The sequence below is a fragment of the Lissotriton vulgaris genome, chromosome 10 (genome assembly GCF_964263255.1).
Source record: "Lissotriton vulgaris chromosome 10, aLisVul1.2, whole genome shotgun sequence".
NCBI classification, from domain to species: Eukaryota; Metazoa; Chordata; class Amphibia; order Caudata; family Salamandridae; genus Lissotriton; species Lissotriton vulgaris.
This window is the reverse complement of record NC_141698.1, coordinates 991193991-991209640: the sequence shown is the minus strand read 5'-3', so window position 1 is coordinate 991209640 and position 15650 is coordinate 991193991.

Genomic DNA, 15650 nt, shown 5'->3' with positions numbered 1-15650 from the left:
AGGTTTCCGACTTTCCGTCAGGAAGGCCACGTCTGGGGCTGTTGAATCGAGGAGGTCCCAGATTTCGACAGGGTGTTTGCCGTTGGAGCGGGTGTTGAGGAGGATGCATCTCAGGTGGTTAGGTTCATAGGTTGGTGGTTTTGCAGGTCGGATGCCGGAGAAGCTGCAGTTCTGGCAGGTGTAGTGCCCTTGGGTGCGCTTCCGGGTGGCCCAGTAGCAGGTGTGTTCTCGTCCGGGGTTGAGTGCGTGGAGGGTGCTGGCGTCGTAGTGCATTCGGGTGTCACGGTGTCTTCGGGGTCCAGGGGTTCTGGCGCTGGGCGCGGTCCAGGCGTGGACCGGCGCAGACAGGCTTGCCCAAGCCTGCGGCCGCCATAAGGGGGGGAGGTTGGAGGGAGGAGTAGCTGGGTGGGGGCGACAGACGAATGGGAGTGGGGAGGCGGGCCGCAGGGGTGCAGCGGTGGGAAGCGGAACCGGTGAGGGGGCGCGGGAAGGGAATAGGCACAGCCGGGAGCACAACAGATTCAAAAAAAACAGGGCAGAGGTACAAATTTAACAGAAACAGAGCACTTGAACAATAGTGGAAATAAAGCACAGTTATAGGAGAGAATACGGGCGGACCAACAGAAAACAGAGCACTTGCACAATAGTGGAAAAAAGCATTGTTACAGGGGAGAATAAGGGCAGACCAACAGGAAACAGAGCACTTGTACAATAGTGGAAAAAGTAAAGTTACAGGAGAAAATACGGGCAGACTAAGGCCTACCAGGTGGGCCTCGAATTTGAGCAAGGAGCAAGAGGGTTACACGGGCGCAGTCAGGTGGAGCTGCGGGGCGTGCTGAGCGACCTGCCCGGAAACAGGGTCAAGGGTCGCTCATAAATGGCTACAGCACTAACAACCCGGGAGAATGGACTTCGTAGGCTGCAGGGATGTCCTGCCTATGCAATGGCACCCTCTCACTTAAAACTAAGCATCCCACCATCACGATTGTCAAGGCCTGCATTAGGGGTGACTTAAGGGTTTTAAGTGTAGAGACCCTTAGATATGGTAAACCTATATCTTAAGTAAGTAGTGCATGTACCAATTTACACAGGCTGAAATGGCAGGTCAGTAGATCCATTTTGCATGCCCTCTTATGGGTGGCATAATACATGCTTCAGCCCATGGGAGGCCTCTGGGGTACCTATGCCCTGGGTACGTGGGTACCATATACTAGGGACTCGTAAAGGTACCCCAGTATCCAATCTGGAGTGTACCTAAGTACATGACATAACATCTTTGGGAGAAAGCAGATAGACTGGGGTCCTGATAAGCAGGATCCCAGTCAGACTAGTCAAAAACAGTGTAACATGAAGCAAAAAGTGAGGGTAATCATAAGAAGCTGATCCCACGTTGCTACAAGTAGTTTGTACGTTGGCTTGGGTAAATATATATATTTTTTTGTACAGAACAATATAGACATAACACACAGTTAGAATGCCTACAAAAGCTCAGAGGAAAATGCAACAGAAGCAACTACAGTATCTCTGCAGAAATGTATTATAAAAGGGGCAACATGCAGAAAGAGAGCAGAAAGAAAAAGAGCTACTGGTAAGAGGAAAACGTTTTTTTTAAAAATATATGTAGATTACTCAATACAGAAAATACAATTATGACTATGAGAGACAACAAGAGTGGACAACGTGTACCTTGGAAAAACAGAATAGATTGGAACAAAGATGGACACAACATAACCAGGAGACAGAAGCAGTGCAAGGAAATCAGAGCCAGGATGTTTCTTAGTAGAGTGGTTGTAAATTTAGGGAGAAATTTAAAAAAGTGTAAAAGAAGGAGAGTCTAGTGTCCCGATAAAAAGACTGGGGTCAGTTTTTTATGCTGATGTCTTTACAATTCTGAACCCATTTACCGACCTTGGAAGAGACAGCATTTATGTTGGTAAAGTAACAATGTGTGCCTAGGATGCATGAGGTTTACTGGGGGTAACTGCATGCCACAGTAAAGACGAGGTGTAGAGTCATGAGATAAACGAGGCATGCATATGGGCTAACTTAACCATGCATGCAGAAATCATACTACCCTGTAGGGACCCATGGTGTGGGTGCCTTGGAGCCTAGGAATCTCTTATGATGCTATGTTACTGGCTACTCTGGTGTGCATGGAATAGTAAAACCCAAACTTATTATAAGATGTCTATCAGTCTACACAGGTAACTATGTAAATAAAAAAAGACTGGTAAATAAAAAGAAGGCTGGTGTTAGGGCTCATTGTGGTTGAGATTTTGCCTAGTCAAGAGCCATAAGTGTACGTTTATTATATGTTTGTGTCAATGACCAAGGCCTTTGGAGAGACCTTGTGGCGTCCGAATAAGAGTAAATTTTGTAATTTTTTTTAGTGGAGAATGGAAACATATGTATAGTACAGAACCATTCTATCTCCAGCATAACAGATTAGTTCATGCTATCGATAAAAGAGGATGATGTTATGAAATGAAGACTGGTAATCCTGTGGCAAAAGAGGTGATGGTAACTAGAAATGTAGGAGAAGTTATGCAGAAAAGGTACAAGGAAGGAGTAGTCAGGCTCCTATATGAGCTGAAAAAAGAGCCTAGGCAAATCACTACATATATGTATGTGCAGGTCAAAAAATCTAGAGAGTGAATAATACAAATAAATATATGTTAGAAGACATATACAATATGAAATATGTCATTATTAACAAATTGTTTATTCATCATCTTTTTAGAAAGGTTTGTTTCAATTCTTAAGATAAATATATGTAAATATATGTCTAAGATTTTGTTTGACTATTTTAAGAGAATTTCAACAATAATTTCAGGTGTCTAAATTCACATTAGTAAAAAAGAAATTCCTTTTCTTTTTTACTTTTTCATCACATTAATTAGTGAACAATGAATGCTCTTTATAGACACTGCAAAATGCGAGTAACTGAATGATGGAAAGAAGCTGGCGGTATGTTAACAATAAGCGCGTTTCAACAAATCCTTTGTCAGGAATTTGTCGCAGTAAACACCGGATAGGACACAAAACAAAATAAAACTAGATTTTGTTGGCCCGCAGGATTTCTTAGATTAAGATTAAAGAGTGTTATAAAAACATGATCAGTGAGTTGTGGCCCGCATTGACATGCTAAACGTGTGTATAAAGGATATTCCCCAAAAGGACTATACATCCAGAGATAAAAAATGAGACTCAAAGATATGTGATAATAGGATAAAGCAAGAATGAAGAGACCTTTTAATAAGTCTTATAACAAATGAAAGAGAAGAAAGAATAAGAGACCGACAAAGTGAACTAAGAGAAAAGAAAAAAGGAAGGAGAGTAAGTGCTACATTGTGATGATGGCTAATAGTTTATATTTACAAATCCATATAGATACTATGTAAATTCCTCAAGACAACCTTGTGCAAGAGGAGACACGCTACAGGCAGGCGGAAAGAAAGGAATACCCATTCGAATGATGATTCATCTAGAGAAGAAAGATCGCTTAAAATGATGCCATTGCACTTGATCATTCCTATATAGGTGCAAAGATGTGTGTATCAATGTTGTTGTGCATGGAGTATTATCTTAATTTTTTTCTAAAAACTCAGTAGTCAAAGTTTTAGAAAACGATGATCTATTACCTTGCATGTTACCCAGTAAGTCTCGGGGAACTGAATATGACCATAAAAATGTTATAGCCATCAAGATAAAATGATTCATGCAGTACAACACGGTTGTATTGGCTGCAAAGAAAAAGAGAGAAGTAAGGATAAAGTCTAGTGTCCCGATAAAAAGACTGGGGTCAGTTTTTTATGCTGATGTCTTTACAATTCTGAACCCATTTACCGTCCTTGGAAGAGACAGCATTTATGTTGGTAAAGTAACAATGTGTGCCCAGGATGCATGAGGTTTACTGGGGGTAACTGCATGCCACAGTAAAGACGAGGTGTAGAGTCATGAGATAAACGAGGCATGCATATGGGCTAACTTAACCATGCATGCAGAAATCATACTAACCTGTAGGGACCCATGGTGTGGGTGCCTTAGAGCCTAGGAATCTCTTATGATGCTATGTTACTGGCTACTCTGGTGTGCATGGAATAGTAAAACCCAAACTTATTATAAGATGTCTATCAGTCTACGCAGGTAACTATATAAATAAAAAGAAGACTGGTAAATAAAAAGAAGACTGGTGTTAGGGCTCATTGTGGTTGAGATTTTGCCTAGTCAAGAGCCATAAGTGTACGTTTATTATATGTTTGTGTCAATGACCAAGGCCTTTGGAGAGACCTTGTGGCGTCCGAATAAGATATGGCTTTACAACGGCCCTATAGTACACAGTGGGATTTCTGAGAGCTGGTCAGAGGGCCTGCCCCTTTTCCCCACCATTCTGCAAACACCATTGCTACTTACAGAACCATGGAGATTTACTGAAAAAAACAAAGGTTACAGTGACGTTGTAGTTAAGCTTGCATTTTACTGATACAAAACCAGAGAAATTCAGCAGGTATAGTTAGCTGAGCTAACTATAACACACGCCCCCGCAATGCATTGCCTATGATCTCCCATATTAGATCACTCAATAAATGGTCAGTGACATACCTGATGACATCTCAAATTACTTTTACAAATAACACTTCCTAGGCAACTGTGGGGTCCTGAAGGATGTCAGGTACAATGGCACAACAGATATAAGAGCACAACAAATTGGATTAATGCAGGGTACCGGAAAAATTTACAAAAAATACAATCAAAGATATGTAGTTCATTTATTATTGGAAGTATACATAATATATGCTAAAAACATAAATCTCATTGATGTTATTGCAATTATTGACAACATTTAAAAAGAAATATATAATACCAAGCATATATTCAGACAAATACATAAAAAGTAAAAAGAAATACAATCATGAAAACAATCAAATAGTTGAGTTAATAATTTCAACAAAAGCAGTTATAAAAACAACCAAGTGGGTGAATTAATAATCTCTGACATCTCAAATTACATCAGTTATGACATCACTGATGACATCGTCGACAAAACTCCAATGCACCCGATCACACCCCACTATAAACCTTCATACACCCGCTCGAACATCTAGACTAGCATTCTCAAAACAATTAGCCCACCCATTCCAGTACTTACACACCAACTCACTGATTAATAGGTATACACACAAATCCACTCAGTTACCCATACAGCCACTCTTACAGCAACTCACTCACAAATACATCCACTGAAATATCTACTCATGCACCCATGCAGCCACTCACACACAATCAGTCACTCATAGAGCTACTCACACACCTATTCACTCATCTATAGGGTCAAATACCCAGCCATTTGCTCACCTATACAGTTATTCACAAACCAATTCAATTATTCATACAGATACTAGCTCTGCTGCGCTACGCGGAGCTCTGTGAGCAGTGGAGTGCATTAGATAAATGCTGTTCTCTGTGCTTTTCACTGGCATGTGCATATCTGCACTGTGCAATCAGCGCAAACAGCACCATGCACAGCGTAAGTGGGAGATGCTTCCTTTCTGCAGCTTGAGTAGATTTTTATTTGCGTGGCAGCTTTCTCAAAAATAGTAAGTATGGGCGAAATGTGCGAATTCACGATCCGCGAATTTGTGCGAAATGGCAAAAAAATCAGCGAGTTCGGAAATTTTTGTGCCATTTGTACAAATATGTGACCACGTGTGCCTGTAACTTTGCCAGCGTGCCAAAAGGCGCCGATGTCCCTTGAGTGAGCTGGCCATTATAGTGGGGATGGGCGGGAAGACGTTTCATACCGCTAGTGTGTGGTGGATGGGGCCAAATGGGTGGGGTTTCTATGCGAGTACACACGCATCTTGTTTATAAAGGGTCAGAGACCGAGCAGAGCAGCAGATGAGGAGAAAGCAGCCTCCTGGTCACAGGAGCTACACAGGGATGGCGCTCGGGAAACTCATGGATGCAAAAATACGTTTGGCACAGGACCCCAGAATCCTTCAGATGTCCAAGATAGCTCTGCTGTGCGTGTTGGTACAAAGCCAGTCTGATCCTGCTCAGTGGGTTCAGGCGCATGCAGCTGTTGCTGCTGGACAATGTCCCATCTCATACTAAACTGCCCCGTACAGGCATATGCTGGCGCTGGGCAGTAGGGTGCAGTGGCATGCGGGTGCTCCACCCCTGGTACATGCGCATACCGGTGACAGGGAGGACACGTGTTTATTGGTGCTGTGTAGCAAGTTATGACTTTACATTTTGACTGCACCAGACGGTGGTACCACCTACATGGATCAGGAGCATCCAGGCATCAGACTTCATGGTGCAAGAGCATAATGGTGCTGTGCAGTACGGGTATATATATACGGGGGCAGGGGGGCACTTAGCACAATTTGTGGTCACACCCAGAGGGCTCCCAGGCAATTGAGCACAAATAATTTTCACACTGAGAGGTCTCCGGGGAAGTTCAGCAGCACGGGGGCTCGCACCCACTGGACCCCGGGGCAGTTCAATAGCGCGTGGGCTCACAACCCCTGGGCAGCTCAGCAGCCTGGGGGCTCACACCCACAGGGCTCCCGGGCAGTTTAGTAGTGCCACCCTCTGGTTTATCCCTGCCACCCTTTGGTTCATCACTGCCATCTTCTGGTACACCACGGCCACCCTCTGGTTCATCACTGCCACCCTCTGGTTCACCACTGCCACCCTCTGTTTCACCACTGTCACCCTCTGGTTCATCTCTATCACCCTCTGGTTCATCACTGCCAACCTCTGGTTCATCACAGCACCCTCTGGTTCACCACTGCCACCCTCTGGTTCATCACTGTCACCCTCTGGTTCATCATGGCCACCCTCTGGTTCATCACAGCACCCTCTGGTTCACCAATGCCACCCTCTGGTTCATCACTGCCACCCTCTGGTTCACCACTGCCACCCTCTGGTTCGTCACAGCACCCTCTGTTTCACCACTGCCACCCTCTGTTTCACCACTGCCACTCTCTGGTTCACCCCTGCCACCATCTGGTTCATCACAGCAACCTCTGGTTCACAACTGCACCTTCTGGATCATCACAGCACCCTCTGGTTCACCACTGTGGATTAAGAGGAGACAGCACACCTGCCCAGCCTCAACCGGGGGCTGGTTAATGTGTTACTGAATTTGAGCTTCATGTCAGGCCTGTGCTTCCTTATCTGTAAGTGCTTCCTGTTGTGGTTTCATTTTTGTGACAGCCTGGAGCATTGTGCCATACTTGTAATTATTCTCTGACCCTGCTTTGAGGGTCAGAGCAGGGTCAGAGAATAGTTGCAAGTAGGCAACGACTCTGGAGGCCCCGCTCAGGAAGCACTTACAGGGTTACAGCAGGTGCCCAAGTTGAAGTTAATTTCTTTGTAACCATTTTGTAAATGGTTACAAAGAAATTAGCTTCAACTTGGGCACCTGCTGTAACCCTGTAAGTGCTTCATGTACTTCAGTTTTTGAAAATCCGTCCTGCACGCGATTTCGCAGACTTTTCTGCAAGTTCGCAAGATTCACGGACCGCAAAATTGCAGAAAATCCGCCAATTCTGCGAACGGAGCAGATTTTACGCCCATGCTTAAAAAAGAGCGGATGATTTCTTAATACAAGCTATTCTCGAGCATAGATGACCACTCGCAATGAGAAATCTGATTTCCCACGTTGAGAAGTCTCGGCAGGAGGTTCATTTTCCACACTCGCGTTCACCAACTTGATGTTGGCAATCGCGAATGAGGAAAAATCTCGCTGGGAGGTGGATTTTTCTCGTTCACGCTCAGCAACATCACGTTGCCGAACGCAAGTGAGGAAATAGCTCCGCTCTGCAACCTGAAGCAGAGTTTTTCGGAACTCCATGAGCTCTGAGTATCGTGGAGTGTGGAAAACTCTGCAAACTCTGCGAGTTCACAGCCCAGACTTAATACTAACACATACTCACTCACCTATACAGTCACGGTAATATATATTCTTGACGGCCGAAACGCGTCATGCCGATGGCGAGGGAAAAATAAAGCCACTTTTGATATAAAAAAACAAAAAAACAAGGCCGTTTCTTGACGGCCGAAACACGTCATGCCGATGGCGAGGGAAAAATAAAGCCACTTTTGATATAATGACTTGGTGTTGTGGAGATCTGTACCTGAGGGACGTGTGAGGAGCCACATCGCAGGACCTTGTTTCTATATATTTATATATGCGAAAGTACACTCCCAAAGCCACCTCCAATCACACAGACCGGCGAAGCTACAAAGGAGACGGACCACAGGATCTGGCCACAGATGTATTTTACTGGCACAGGTTAACAACAACAGCAATGACGCGTTTCAGGCTCGTGGGCCCTTGATCACATGCAGAGTGGTAACATTTTTTACAGGTTTATATGCAGTGAAATACAACCACGCCCACCTGAAACCTCACTCCTCCTTGGTCACATGACCATAGAAATGGAGAAAATACTGTCTGTTTACATGGGTTGTGCAAATGAGGTTAATTTGTCATATGAAAATGCATAAATGCATATAATACAATTTGGTGATGTATAGAAAAGCGTCCTCCATCTGAATGTACGCAAGTCTCACAAAAGTACTTTTACATTAGAGGAAAAGTCTTACGGCCTCAATATATATATATATATATATTACCTACTGGCAGTCGCCAGTAGGTAGTTATAGTTAGGATTTTTTTCAATGCAAAATCTCAAAATTCTATTTGGAATACCTTTGGCGCCGGTTGACGAATCTGCCTGAAAATTTCCTCAAATTTGCCTCGCGGAGCTCCGGTGCTTACTTGAAAGTTTGGGGGGGATTTGTCAAGCGGGGGCCGAGATAAAAGGGGGGTCCCAAAACGTGTTTTCCCCATGTTAATTTCCATAGGACGGTCGACCTCACTTTTAGCCCGAACGGCTGAATGGATTTTCACCAAACTTGAGAAAATTGTAGGGACTGGTAGCCCGATGTGCCTTTGCTATGTCTCAAGATATGTGCTCCAGTGGTTTTTGAGTAATTTAGGTTCAAAAATATATATATATCTATGGCAGCGCCCAGGTACGCGCACCGGGGAGTGCACCGGGCGCGCCCCGCGACTTGCGCACCGAAAGCTGATTGGCTCTCGGGTGTCTGTAAACATTCCAAACAGTCCGGAGCGGCCGCCATCTTGTGTCTCGGTAAAATCGAGACACAAGAGGTGGCAAAAACAAAGGGGGAAATGACCATAAGGGGACAGAGTAGACCCCCTGCCCCCTAGGTTTGATGTGGGGGCTATAAAAGGGCAAACAAAATTTAAAAAATCGATTTTCGCGGGGGGGAGCACCTGGTTCGCGCACTGGGGAGCGCACCGGGGAGCATTTAAGCCTTTTTTTTATAAATTGGAGGTAGTTCTAAAAAGAACTGTTTTTTTTATTCTTTTTGTTGTTTTATATTTTTTTATTGTTTTTTGAACATTTTTTACTTTTTTTTGGTTTTTATGAACAGTTTTATATATTTTTTTGTATTTTTTATTATTTTTTATAGGGAAAAACAAAAAACAGGGATTTGGAAACGGCTCAACTGGAGCAAAAAAAAAAACAGGAAAAAATTAAGGCTGCTTTGTGCATTTGTGGTTATCACCAGCAAGCATGATGAGTGTAATGCTCTGCTCACCATAAGTGATTAATTTCGCACAATGTACACAAACAATTTTGTATCCCCCAAACTTTGGTTGGATACTTGAAATCAACTGACTTCGCTTCTGGACCCGATGGAGTGGGTTCTTTGGTTGTTGAGGTTGTGCCAGATGATTGGGGTAGGTTTTTGCAGAGTTCTCTCATGTCTGCTGCTGAAAGGTTAATAGGGTGCAAACGCTGCATATGCCAAATCATTGTATGAATCCCAAAGGAATATTTTTTTGCAGGGTTCCCCCTGGATAGCACAGCACCACAGATGAGACAGGTCACCTTTGCAGGGTTTACTTTTTTTAAACCAGTTGGGATTTAAAAAAACTCCCATATGAAGTGCTCCTTAGGTTTGTATGGTGGAGTGTTTTCTTGCAGGAACTGCCTTGTCCCTTCCTCCTCTTCCTCCTCCTCGTCCTCTTCTTCTTGACCACCATTGAGATGTTCTGGTGATCCTTGTGGTGGTGGTGGTGGTGGGGCAGATGATCCAGCTGCTGCTGCTACTGTAGCCATTTCTGAGTAGAAATAGGTAGTGATAGCTCTGGAAACAGGTCTTCCTCACTTAAAGTACAAAGTGAGAATGAGCAAAAAAGGTGGGGGCTTTCATCATTCGGAAAAAAAAGTGTTCTGAACCAATGAAAAGTGTTATTTTCAGGTGACAAGACCCGACGCGCTTATGCTACGCGCCGCGGGGCGCGCCCCGGGGCTTACGTAGCGCGTTCGTATGCGCGTGGGTGCTTCTGGGCACGCTTACGCCATGCGTATCATGCGGACGCGGCTACGCGATACGTCATGATGATGTTTTCGTTCGCACCAATATCGCTAACGGGACGCTCACCGGTACGCGACCCGGGGCGCTTCAAAAGACTACGGTTTCCGGGGCGCTCACCGGGGTGCGCACCGGGAGCGCTCCAGGGCAAAATAGGTTTCACATCAGTTTTAGTTAGGAATTAGCATTTAAAAAACCTATGAAATTCAATGAAAAAACCATAGGTTTCACACTAGTTATAGTTAGGAATTAGCATTTAAAAAACATATGAAATTCACTGAAAAAAACAGAGGTTTCAGACCAGTTATAGTTAGGAATTAGCATTTAAAAAACCTATTAAATTCACTGAAAAAACCATAGGTTTCACACCAGTTATACTTAGTTGGAAATTTTACTGACATAAAACCATTGAAATTCCCTCGTTATAGTTATTTGGACTCACTATAACTTGCGCGCCTGCAATGCACTGCTGATGACGTCACATATTACATCACTCATGACATGGTCAGTGACATCACTCATGACATCTGCCATGCATCAGATTCCTAACAGCCACCTCTGCCTGCATTCAAAAACACGTATCATTCTTTGCCAGTCATTAATTTAACTCACTCATCCTTCCACCTTCCTTACACCCTTCTTTCCCTTTTCGTTCATCCCATTCATCAAGTTCATCTCTGATCTGACTTGGCTTCTCAATAAAACTTTCACAGCTGAGTTGAAGTCAAATTTAGAGGAGGCTATTAGTTACTCGTCAACTCCTGTCGCTAATGCTATTGCTAATGCGAGGTCAAGGGCGACTGTCTTCTACCTGGTTGACAAAAACTTAGTTCTAAATTTGTAAGTCTTCTTAACAGTGAAGTGTACTTGTACTGTACAACATACACCCCTGCAGCCAGCCTACTCTGCAATCTCAATAATAAGGAATATAATAGCTTACCACTGTCGGCCAATATTTCTTTGTCACCTTGCGCCGTTCACGCTGTTCACGTTCAGCACTTGCATCATCACCTTTCACCAAATGTATATATCACCACTCACCAAGTTCCTCCGGGTTGTCACATGATTTCCTCTGTACAGTGCTGCCTAACTCTATTTCCATGTGAAACGCCCTTTTTTTGAATTGGTGAATAACAAGCTCTTAAACCATATGAGTCTCCTTGTTTCTTTTTTATGTAATGCTTACTGCATACATCATTGAACTGCCTTAAATTGATACCTGTTGGGAATTGTTTTTTATACATATTCAGTTGGTGCTCCAGCATGCGCAACAATGGGATAGCTTTGGCCAAAGTACAGTCCTCCCTGCTCTATTTGCGCGTGAAGACCTCAAAAGGACGAAGCATGTCTGTCAGGCTTTTAACTAAGTCTGATTCCTCCACCTCTAGCCTCATGTATTTCATAGAAGCACCACGTGCATGAAAGACATACTCATTGATTACCAAGTACTGCTCAAAAAGACGCTCAAGCATGTAGAAGGTTGAGTTCCAACGTGTTGCCACCTCCGGGATGAGTCCTTTGACTGGCACTCTATGGTCACGTTGAATGAGCCTCAGCTGCTTCCGGGCCTTAAAAGAATGGCTGAAATGCGTGCAGATTCGTTGGCAGGTGGTCAGTAACTTGCTGTCTGTGTTTTCTTTTTTCAAGAAATCTTGAACAATAATGTTAATGCTGTGCGCCAAACACGGCACTCTGAAATAGCCACCATCAGCCATGGCCATAACTATGTTACTGCCATTATCCGTGGAAACATAACCAATCATGCACCTTCTTGGCTGCAGCCATGCTAAGACCTTACTGTTAAACTCCTCCAAAATGTTTACTGCAGTATGAGAGTTCTCCATGGCAAACATGGCTACTGTTGCATGTTTCCGAGTAGCTTGAAAAAGTGTGACACTGTCAACAACACCTGCAGCTATCTTCTCTCTAACCCCCGCAAAAGAGACCCAGTGTGCAGTGATGCACATGTAATCAACGGCTTGGCAACTGGTCAACATGTCTGTTGTCAGGTGGATAGTGTGAACAGCACTCTTCTGCAAAGCTGCCCCAATCACATCCAGCACATCTTGATGTAGTGCTGGAACCCGAACTCTGGCAAAATAGGACCGGCTAGGAACCTTCCATTTAGGGCAGACTGTTGCCACAAATTCTAGAAAACCCACCCCTTCCATGATCGAAAAAAGGAGAAGGCCCAGCGCTAACATTTTAGCCAGCATTGCATTATACAGATGTGCCGTTGGGTGGTTGCGTTCCAATGGCCCATCCGACCAAAACATGCTTTAAATGGTGGTCTAGACCGGTTTCATATGTGATGATGATCCAGACTTCCTCAACCCAATTAGGCTCATTGATGTACTTTTTTGCATTGGAGTCTCTACCAGATTCTTACTGTGCCTTCTAGATTTTGCTGGGGTAAAGGGTGTGGGCGCTACCACTGCAGCCAGGGGTATGCTGCCAGGGGTATTGTGTGTACCAGAAAAAATGTCTCTCGCTGCTTCACCTTCCCCCTGCACAATCAGCTCCTCGTCATCAGATGCAATATCAATGGCTACATTTGGATTTGCACTTTTGGCTTTCCGGATGTTACTTAGGTGCGCCTCCCACTGGATGCTGTGGTGTTTTTGGAGATGACCTCTCTGGCCTCCGGTACCATAGTTGGTACCAAGCTTACCCCGACTAACTACTGGTTTACAAATCGAAAATATAACGTCGTTTTCTGCCTTTTTGCTAATACTAAAGAAGTCCCAAACTGGGGAGTTGAGATTTCTGGTGGTGGAGGTGCCACTTTCAATGCCAGATGAAGTGGAGGATGGGTGTGGCGGAATTTGACTCTGTTGTGCACTTACAGCACCACTACTTGAGGTAATGGAGGTTGAGCAGGATGGTGGTCCCTGACGGCCCTTCTGAAGAGAAAATATGGAATGTGTAGGTCCTGTTGATGAAGTAGTTACCTGTGTTGGTGGTGGTACCAGTGCCACGCCGCCCACATTCCGCGCAGCATTTCGGGATAGGGTAAAAATGTCTGTCTGCTGCATGTCCGCTGGAGCTGGAGTGATGACTGTGATGACTGGGTCGTCATCGTCAGACTCTTCATCAGCAGCAGAATACGCCACTTCTACTTCTTCATTGTCATCACCCATAACTGAAAGCCTTGCGGGAACCTTCCTTTTACCTAGCTTTGTCGGCTCATGGCACGCCTCCCTCTCAGATTGAATTGGTGGGTGCCAATCAAAATCTATATCATCAGAAGGAAGGGGGCTTGAAGAAGAAGTTGTACTAGCCCTCCTTTTCCTTGCTGGGGATCTGGAAGACAATGGATCATCAGGAGTGGCTTGCTTGGCTAATACCTCCGCTTTAATCTCGATTTCCTGATGTGCCGCTACTTCTGGAAGAACAAGCATTGTGGGCAATTGTGCCTCTCCTTGTTTCTCTCCTTGCGCCTCTCCTTGCGCCTCTCCTTGTTGCACCTGTGGTTGTCGTTGCGGCTGTGGTTGAACACTCATCAGATAAGTTACACACTGCATTGATTGGATGCTACTTTGCGATGAGTAAACGCCAACATCACTGGTCGATGGTAAAAGATCAATTAAATTGGCTGCCTCTGCAGCACTCATGGGCTTGGGCCTAACTTGGCGTGGTGGCACTGAGACCAATGAAGTGGAGGTGCTGCTCCCAGCTTGGTCCCCGGTGGACACCGCTGCTGCAGGCGTAGTTTCCCCCCCCCAAAAAAAGTGTCGTTCGGCACACCAGTCTCCTTGGTAAGTGGCACCACTTGCTTCTTCTACTTCTTACTATCAGTGGCACTGGCAACTTTCTTGGTAGAGGAGCTACGGCCACCTTTCTTTGGGCCTATCTTCTTCAGATGTCAGAACAGCAGGATGCAGTTGCACGAGTTGCAGAAATGTCTGACCACACGTGACGTCACGTGACGTTGTGCACACACCGCAGCAGGACTTCTTCCTGGCACTACAACAAGTGATGATGATGAGGATGATTCCTGGTTTTAAGTCTTTGTGCACCTAAAAGCAAAGAAGCCAGAGGAACATCAGTTAAATAAATTGTTGCATATGTCGTGCTTCAATTAATGCTATTGCAAATTTGCAAGTAGGTATTTATTATTATTAACACAATACACCCAAAAACGGAAAGACACAAAATAAAAATTGTAATTCTAATCAAAAAGGGATGTTTAAATTAATAGAAGAGAGACCACACAGAGAGAATAGTTTCATGCACCCATTCATAACCCTAGGCCTACTGGCCCGCAAGCTTGCCGGCCTATGGCAAAAACTGCCTGGCCTCAATATGCCCCCCCCCACCACCCACATGGCCAGGCCCTGGACCAGGCCCCAACAACACGCAATTAATCGAAATACACACAAAAATCACCCCAATCCAATGTAATCCATGCCCTAAATGAAGTTTTAATTCAAGAGACCCCCACAGAAAGACTTGGTCCATGCACCACTGAGTACCCCTGGGCATAATGGATGAAAGCAAGGCAGACTGGGTGCAGGCCTATGGCACAAAGCACACTGCCTGGCTTCAAAACGGCCCCTAGACCAGGCATCAAAATGGCCCCCACCCACATGGCCAGGCCCTGGACCAGGCCCTAACAACCCCCAAAAAATCGAAATACACACAAAAATCACCACAATCCAATGCCATCCATGCCCTAAATGATGTTTAAATTCAAGAGACCCCACAGAAAGACGTGGTAAATGCACCACTGCAATGCCCCAAACAAACACCACCAACTTACTTGTAAAATCTCAAATCCAAAAGTGATCCAAACAAAAAGTCCTCAAATACAAATATCCAGCAGCAGCCACAAAGAGTAATCCTTCTAGCTCAAGGTCCAAATGAAAAGTGACCAAGACATGGACAAAGCACTGGGAGGAGCCTGCTGGACAGGAACAGGAAGTTGGAGACTCTGGGGCACTTCCTTCCTCCCAACCCCCAAAAATGAACTCCTTGCACAAAAAAGTGCACCCAAATGTCAATCTGAGCAGTTATTCTGATCCAAATCACGATTTTAAGAAGGTTTATGCTGCCAGTGATAGATTTCTTGTGCAGAATTGTAATTTTTGCGACTTCGGGAAAGCGAGCTGCTCAAATCTCCTGTTGGATGTCAGCTGCGAACCGCATCAAGTATTCGCTATTGTTTACTCTTGCGATGTGTGATCGCGAGCCCTTATGACGTATTCGTGTTCTCAAAGTCTTGC